Raw genomic sequence first — 8,466 nt, 5'->3', positions numbered from 1 at the left:
GAAATTACTAAAGATTCTCAGGACACTAATATATTGCCTATGTACCAACATATAATATACACTCTCGTTTAGATCATCAGAAGACTAATTCATAGATACTAAACATGGTAGGGTTACATATATGTAGGATGACAGGAATGAGTGTTTCCATCACAAGCCTGCATAAAACAGTATAAAATCTCAAAGACAACATACACAATGACCTGAAGGCTATGTGTGTTTATTCAAAGAAAGGTTTTCCTATGGATTAATTAGTAGAAAAGTCCATTTCTACTGTGTATTGTGCCTCTTGCTATGGAACATGCAGTGATTTTCCCTACTCACATTCCATCAGGTCGTAAATGGCTCTGGTCTTAGCAAAGGTGTCGGGGTTGCCATGGTAACCAGTGGCCTGTGGTCATTCGCAGACATCCTGGCACCCAGTCTATTGGGTGAGGGGTCTGTGACGACTTGTTAATCTAATGAATAACTGATTTGTTAAATCAAATGAAAAATTGTTTTTGATTGGTCCAGACGCTACAGTTCGCCTAGGGGGAGGGGTACTGTCACGTTTATGGGCTGACTGACTCATTCTTGCTCTCTCTGTGTGATTGTGTATGTGGGTGTGTTGCCGGTGATCAGCACTATCAGCTGATTAGTGCCAGCTGTGGCTAATCAGCTCTGCTATTTAATGTCTGTGCTTTCCGTCCTGTGTTGTCAGATCGTTGATGGTGTTTGCCGTGTTCAGTTCGTGTCTCTCTGTTCCTGGCCAGTTCCTGGGGATTCTGTCTCTCCTCTGTCGTGGGTTTTACTGCAAGGATCTTCAAGTATTGGCTGCCTATTTGAGTCCCTGCGCTGCCAAGAGTGACCGAGACTTTCCTCCAGTTTGACTCTTGCCTTCTTACTTGTTGGGACTTCTCAATAAACTGTCATTTTTCACATTCGCTACTGAATCCTTGTTTTTTCACCCTGACATCCATGTGACATCAGTGGTTCATCCGCAATTATACGAAGCTACAAGAATACTTTTTGTGTGCAAAAGAAAAAAAAACTACTTTATTCAACAATTTGTCTCCTCCGCATCACCCTGGTGCCATTTTGGAGAATATCCGCTGGACCTATGCTGTTCTGTGTCAGCTGCGTCACGCCGGATCTGTTTCCTACGTTATTGTGATTTGAACTGAACGGAAACAGCACATCGGCATGACGCAGCTGACACCGACATCCACGTCCAGTGGATATTCTCCAAAATGGCACCAGGGTGATGCGGAGGAGACAAAGTGTTGAATAAAGTCGTTATTATTTCTTTTGCGCACAGAGTATTCTCGTAGCTTCGTATAATTGTGGATGAACCACTGATGTCACATGGATTAATTCACAGATCTCCTTGCTATGTTTCTGGACTTGGGAACATTTCAGTTGCGTTGCTGTCTATGCAGGGTCAGACAGCTCTCAGATTCCATCAAAAATATCTTAATTTGTGTTCCGAAGATGAACAAAGGTCTTACAGGTTTGAAACGACACGAGGGCGAGTAATTAATGACAGAATTTTCATTTTTGGGTGAAATAACCTTTTAACCCAGCTGTGCACTTTTATACACTGTTCCAGTCCTGTAATTGTGTTAGACACATTTCTTATACTTCCGGAGTAAAGATCTTACCTTGTTGTTCTGGGTAAATTCATATTTTGTTCGTTCTTCTTTTACCTGAAGATCTTTAGAGTAATCAACAGCACAGTAATGAATAAACCTTAGAAAACCCTGATGAAACTTGCTCCAAACGCAAGTTTAGATTTCACTGTTGTCCGTCAGTACCGCTGGAGTATTTATTGAAAACCGTATGTGAACTTTAAACATGCAAACATGGCCTTGGCCAATTGAGCTGGTTGACGGGAATTCCATCACCCTTATTTGTTATTTGCAAATATTTAAAAAGGAATACATTCATGATGTTTCAAGTCCGGTTTACCAAACCTGAGCTCCTTCAGCTAGATTTTTAAATGATGTAAAATATCCACACGGTTGGTTTGATTGTTTTACTCTAAATCGGTGGTTGTCAGATCAAGTATCACAGATGATCAAACTGAAGTGTCAATAGCTATGTTTCTATCCACTTATTTGTATGCGCATTTTGGAATATCGCATAAAAAAAACAGCTGGATGGAAACGCACACGTGCATAAATTCTAAAAATGCGCATAAAAAAACTAATGCGCACAAATGAGTAGGATAAACTTTTTATCCAATAAGAAAAAATGCCCATAAACTACGATGGAAACACATTTACTGAATAAATTCCACCACGCGCATTGAAAAAGTCATGTGACTTTGCGCTATGAGACGGGATAACTTGACTAGCAGCAGACCGATCTCGCTCACAGCAGCTATATGTTGTTTTGGTCGTTCTGAAATGCCTGATCAAAGTCTGTCGTCAAAGTATTTCTGTATAATTACTGTCTTACACGACTGCGTTCCCAAACAGAAGGCATCCACCTCTAAAAGAAATGACCGCATTTATTGTTACGTCTGCTCTCTCTGACTCTCTCTGAAGCACAAGTAATTTATTATATATGAAAATTATTATATTCAGTGGCTTCTCCTAGTTTTCATATTCCAGTTTTGCACATAAGTTAAATTCACATAATTGGATGGAAACATAGCTACTAGCATGTGAATGGTCTATTCGTGTCATTCAGTCAATGTAATAGTGTGGGCAATGCCTTCGAATGATTAGACACACAAAGCAATAATAAAATAGTAGATGTGAAATGAGATAGAGCATGGTAAAATAAAAGCACATTTCAAATGTCATTTTCCACAGTGGCGTGATGTGCCACAGTTTGAGAGCCACTTGCTCTAAATACACAAATGGGCTTTTTTTTTTTTTTTGTCATAAAACAATTCCATTCCTAAATGTTGGTTTAATCAATGATTTATTGATCTCGATGTGTGTACATAAAAAAGAAAAAATATCTAAGCACTATAGGTACTTCTCATGTACACTTTTAAAAATAAATTAACTGCAGAAGATGATTTTTCAGTGTGGATGTCCTGCTTACCTTAACTTTGTGTCTGACTGCAATGGGGGAATATTTGAGAAGCCGTTTAGTCTGGGAAGTGAGCATGCTGCTTTGTTTTTCATAGTTTACCTTACCTGTTAAACACACAGAGACGTTCATTTTGATCTTATTTTAATGACATAATAGTTACATGTGCTACATGTAACATGCATCAGAATGAAACTGCATGTCAAATTGTATATATGCATTTATTCCAGTAATTATGTGGAGAAAACTACAGTACCTTGCCAGAGATAAGAAGAGAGAAACATGTATCTGATTCACATGATCCCCACCAAGGAATGTCAATCAGGGAAATCTGATCAGATTATGATTTATATTCTGATTTGTAATACCAGTTTCACTCACGTTGGGGTGAATTCTAGTGCTCACCTCCTTAAATCACACAATCAAGCTTTTCATTTGAGGTTTTTGCCACTGCAAAGGATTTAGAGACAGAAACGAAAGTAAATGAGAAGTCCCTTTTAGGGACCCAATTTAGTCTCACACCAGTTTATTTAAATACTGAAAAGTTTGATGGGAAATCTGCTCAGATGAGTCATCTAGCAACACATTTCTTCCTCTCACGTGAAGATTCTAATCCACAGTGCAATAATTAATTACACCATTTCTTCATCTGCCATGACTGTATAGCTTCAATCTGCATGCTCAGACTGTAAGATACTTGAATTGTCGCTCATATGTTCTAGCCTCCTGAGACCCTGCATCATCACATTATATTTTAGTGAATTTCTCTGAGACTATACATGCATCAGTTTTAAGTCTGGATGTCCTGTACAGAGCACATTCAGGGCTTTTCAGAGATACTAAATGTTTGGATGTTTCACCATCACCACTCCCTCTGCTTGGTCTTCAAAAATGTCTGATATTAATTTAGTGGAAATATGATAATATTTTGTAATTCTCATTTAAATCTGACTAAACATAAATCAACATCTCAGGAAAATGTTATGGGGTTTCAAATCAAAATATGACTTTCTGTTACGAAACAGGACGTTGATTTCATACATGTCCTCATATGAGGACTAAAAGCATGTTTATTACGCATTTTGGGAGACACAACAAATGGATAGGGAAAGAAATTATATTTCAGTATTCCTATGAAATATTATATATTATTATCATGTACTATTACTCCTATTATTACACTTATTTTTTCATTACATGTTGCCCCAAAAACACATGAATATGCAAATTAGATTTAGTTTATAGATACATTGTATATAATGAGAAAACCTGTTTATGGCCATTTTGCATAAAGAAAAATGGTATATCAAATCATTCTGTTATAACATAGTTGAGAATCATCTTTATACAAAGTTTGGTAAAAAAAAAATTCTGAAAACTAAAAATGTATTGGTGATTTTTTAAAAATCAGTTGTTTTTGCCTATGCATGTTCATTCATGTGTTTTTTTTTATTATTTTTTTTATTGAGTCCCGATGTGCTCTACCGAGGACATAACCTAATTTATGAATTAAATATCATTAAAAAAAAAATTTTTATATTGCTCTAAACAATATAATGACATGAAAAAATACAATTTTTTTTCCTAAAAAAATTTCCGGGACTCAGGAGGTTAAGTTGTTGCACATGTTATAACGTCGTAGGTCACATGATCACGTCAACATGGCGGATTATGTCCGGATACTCAACGAGATTAGGCTGTAGAGTAGTACTCTTTTAGCACTCGTTAAGAAAGCACTTATTGAAATTAAGCACCTACTCATTGAGTATGAGGTTTCGAACACAAGCCTATATTTAGGTTCGTGTGGACATGCTGTGGTGTTGTAGGATAGTTATTTACTTAAGTTTCATTAGTGTTTTTGTATTATGGATGTTTTAACCATGTCATATTGTGAGAAATAACAGTGTTATCATTCCATCGAGTAGTTTTATAAACTTTTATCACATATACTGTGTGTGTTCTGAAATGAGGAGGCAAAGTCCTCATGAAATGTAAATTCATGTCACATTTTCTTGGTTAAATAAACATTATTAATATTAACATTAATCTCATCAAGTTAGTATTTTTAAGCATTTTACATTTATTCCAAAATATTAACTCAAGGCAGTAACTATTTAAACAATATTTTTTATTTGTGAACTTATGTTCAACTATTCTTTTTAATAGGTAACTTTATTTATTTATTTTTTTCCGGATCATCAAAGCTCTGTAAAAATTGGTCACAGAGATTTACTTTAAATTTCACCAAACTGATTACTCATTAAAAACTCCCACAGATCATAGATCATCATTTTTTTTTTATGTAACAAACTGGTTATATTTAAGTGTGTGAGTTGTTCACTTAAAATCAGTCTTCCCATTAAAGCCATTATATTGTTCATTCAGACTGATTCTGAATGTGCACAAACACAAGCTAATGATCCTGAATGTCTTGTTGAATGAGTGTTGATTGAGGCTCATCAATATTAACAGCTGCTGAAAACACTCTGTATTTCATGACAATAGTCCTGCTTTCACCTCATGTATTAAGCTGATGTCTTCAGATCTCCTGTAAATGGCCACTTTAAGCTAATTTCATTGGTGTCAACTGACAGAGGGGATATGTTGCTTACATATGTGACCCTGGAGCACAAAAGCAGTCTTAAGTCGCTGGGGTATATTTGTAGCAATAGCCAACAATACATTGTATGGGTCAAAATTATTGATTTTTCTTTTATGCCAAAAATCATTAGGATATTAAGTAAAGATCATGTTCCATGAAGATATTTTGTAAATGTCCTACTGTAAATATATCAAAACTTAATTTGTGATTAGTAATATGCATTGCTAAGAACTTAATTTGGACAACTTTAAAGGCGATTTTCTCAATATTTAGATTTTTTTTGCACCCTCAGATTCCAGATTTTCAAATAGTTGTTTCTCAGCCAAATATTGTCCTATCATAACATACCATACATCAATGGAAAGATTATTTCTGTTTGATTTATGTATGTTGTATAAATCTCAATTTTTAAAAATTGACCCTTATGACTGGTTTTGTGGTCCAGGGTCACAAATATCTACATTTATTTATATTTTTATGCTTTCAACTGTTTTTCTTACCATTATTTTTATCTGGAAGAATTACCAGTACATTATTTATATTCTGTTATCCATTAGTATAAAAATTAACTGATCAACAGTGAAGCTCCTCCCATCACCAGTGAAGCTCCTCCCATCATCAGTGAAGCTCCTCCCACTGTTGTTCAGCAATAAATGCTGGAATATCTCCATCAGTTCAGAAGTGCAGACGAGCATCAGAGCATCAGGAAGAGCTGAGATCTGATCAAAGACTGAGTTTATTAAAGAGGACAGAGAGAAGATGAGAGATCCAGAGCCCTGCAGAATCAAACACACTGAAGATACTGAAGAACTAACAGGTTGGTGTTTATTCTTCATTCACGATGCTGAAGAACATTCATGTTAGAAAGATAAACAGTTTGTACTCATCTTATAGTTTCATTTTTAGTTTTCAACAAATGGTCAGTAATTTTAAAAGAGAAGCTGCTAATATTCCTGCTGTCTGTCATTCATATTAATCAAACAAACAAAAAGAGAGAAAATCTTTTTTTAATACGTGTATATAGCTTTATTAACGTGTATATAGCTTTCTCTAAAAAGAGAGAAAATCTTTTTTTAATACGTGTATATAGCTTTATTAACGTGTATATAGCTTTCTCTAAAAAGAGAGAAAATCTTTTTTTAATACGTGTATATAGCTTTATTAATCTTTATTTCACTTCTAGTTATTTTAGCACATTGTTAAACTAAATGAAAATGCTAAATATCAGTGGTGGACAGTAACGGAGTAGTTTTACTTCATAATCTTCTACAGTGCCACACTGATTAAAGGAGTCACATTCTTCCAAAAAAATCAGAGAAGAAAAATAACTAAGACATATATTTAAATCCGCCACAACTCGCAATGTACTACTACTTCACTGTTACAATGTGCATAATATGCAAGAGTAATTATTGCATGATTAGTGCAGTTATTGTTACTTGGACAAAAGTTTTAATTTGTAAATTTATATGACATTTGCGTGTTGAAATGATTAAAAAAAAGCCTTTTATATGCAGCTCATGACATTTTTATGGAAGCCTGTTTCTGCTACAAGATAAATTAAGGCAATTGTCACAATTCTGACTCCGCTGTACATTCTGAATTTAAATCTTGCAATTCTGTTTTGTTGTTTCTGCCACATAATAAATAATAAAAGGTAACTGCGAATGTTTCATCTCACAATTCTTACTTTTTCTCAAGTTTATACAGTCTCACATTCACTACTTTTTTTCTCAGAATTGCACGTTTGTATCAGTTTTTTCTTAGAATTGTAACTTTATATCTTGCAATTATGAGTTTATATCTCACAATTCTAAGTTTATATCTTGTAATTCTGACTTTTCTCAGAATTATGAGTTTATATCCCACATCCACAGACCACATTGCTAAAACTGCTTTCTAAAAATAGCTTTCTATTTTTTCTATTCCTTCTACTTGTTTTTCTTTGTGTGTGTGTGTGTGTGTGTGTGTGTATTTTGTCAAGACGTGCTGAAACAGTCAACAACGACCCTGAATTTGTCCAACTTAAAGCTCTACAATAGTTTGTTTACAGTTTGAAATACAGAGCACCAATCAAAACACTGAGAAGCCAAAACATCACCTCCACACGATCGTGCAGCAGCACTATTGCCAACATTACAAATGTTGCATCAGTTTTAACAGCACAGCCTAAAGACTGACTTTGGCTGAAATTATCTGCTTTCGTAATCAAGTGGTTTTAACAGTTTGAACACATTCGGTTAGTTCACGTCCTGCAATGTCACACGCTACACCTTCCAACTGCTCAGACACTGCAACTGAACTCCTGCAGCGAGACATTTATGCAACAGAATAGAGCCCGACCGATATGGGTTTTTTGGGCCCGATACCGATATTAGGGAGTAAAAAAAGGCCGATATCGATATATCGGTCAATATTGTTTGTGTATATTATAGTACAGTCAAAAGTTTGGACACTCTCCCATTCCGAGGGTCCACACATTTGACTGTTACTATATATAGAATACTGTATATACATAAACAGAATACATATACATAAACACATTTTTTGCAATGATCACTCAAATGTGGTGATGAAACACTTATAATGACGTGACAGAGATACGTAATGGAGGCAGGGCATTTAACAATTTAACAAACTTTATTATCCAAAATGAGTCTGACATCAGTGCACTGAACAGTAAAGTTGAAGTTTATCCAACTTTAATTCAATTCAATTCCATTCAACTTTATTCCGTTGAAGTTTATTTCACTTTGGAAAATTCATTCACGTATTTGCGCTACTGTCTTCACACACAGACGGAACTTACTAGAGAAGTGTGAAGTGTGACATAATTTACC

Source organism: Sinocyclocheilus anshuiensis, unplaced genomic scaffold, assembly GCF_001515605.1.
Source record: "Sinocyclocheilus anshuiensis isolate Anshui unplaced genomic scaffold, SAMN03320099.WGS_v1.1 scaffold1973, whole genome shotgun sequence".
Taxonomy (NCBI): Eukaryota; Metazoa; Chordata; class Actinopteri; order Cypriniformes; family Cyprinidae; genus Sinocyclocheilus; species Sinocyclocheilus anshuiensis.
This window is presented reverse-complemented; position numbering follows the sequence as displayed.